Source organism: Brassica oleracea, chromosome C7 (assembly GCF_000695525.1).
Source record: "Brassica oleracea var. oleracea cultivar TO1000 chromosome C7, BOL, whole genome shotgun sequence".
Classification (NCBI taxonomy): Eukaryota; Viridiplantae; Streptophyta; class Magnoliopsida; order Brassicales; family Brassicaceae; genus Brassica; species Brassica oleracea.
The window spans coordinates 37,837,597-37,838,736 of NC_027754.1; positions in this window are offsets into that span (position 1 = coordinate 37,837,597).

Below are 1,140 nucleotides of genomic sequence, written 5' to 3' on the forward strand. Positions count from 1 at the left end.
TGAACTCTGAAACCGTTTCCACCTTGCTACGGCTTGATACACAAAGCCGTACTCCATGCGTTTTGGTTATCTCGAGCAAGTTTCGAACTTGTCTATCACTTATAACATGAATAGGAGGGCTGTCTGGAGCCTGCATCTTTTCTAATGGTAATGAGTAGGTTATCTCCACAGATTATGTGCTCATGTCCAGGTTATAATCATCTTGAGCCATTACAAGAAGTTCAGCATGTGTCGAATCTTCCCCCCAAAAAAAAGATTGTCGCTCCTTTGACATTATCAACCACAAAATCCCAATGACAATCTTTCAACAACCATTCTCCATACACTGCATGTAACTGACGCATCATCAACAAAAATTCAAAATAAAACACATTAGTAAACATAGAGAAAATGAAAGTTTACTAAACATTGACGCAGACGACATACCAGTAAGTCGTCTGGAAGACTTACCAGTAAGTCGTCCAAACAGGTCATTTTTGCAATTGAATTTTAAATAAGACGACTTATTTGACTTTTTCTGGACGACGTACCTGTAAGTCGTCTCCGGGAAAACAAAAATTTCAATATTTTATTAAAGCTAGACGACTTATTTTTAAGTCTTCTCAGGTTAGTTTGCAATTCGAAAAAGAAACTTAAATATTTAACTTTACCCAGACGACTTACTTGAAAGTCGTCCAGGCAGACGACGTACGAGAAAGTCGTCCGAGATAAGCAAGATTTGACCATAATCTAGGAAATAAATCTCGACGACTTTGCTTATCCTGGAGGACTTTGCTTATCCTGGACGAGTTTCAAGTAAGTCGTCTTACTTGACGACTTCCGCATAAGTCGTTTGGGAAAAGTTAAATATTTAAGTTTTATTTTCTAATTGCTAAAGTAACCCGAGACGACGTACAGATAAGTCATCCAGATTTAATAAAATATTAAAATTTTTGTTTTCCCGGAGTCAACTTACTGGTAAGTCGTCCAGGAAAAGTCAAATATCTGACACAATTCGGTCAAATGCAAAACTAACTCATTTATCCTAGACGATTTATCAGTAAGTTGTCTAGGATATTCTCTAGATTTTTTTTTAACAAACAAAGATGACGACTTAAAAGTAAGTCGTCCGTTTGACCAGAAGACTTACCCGTAAGTCTT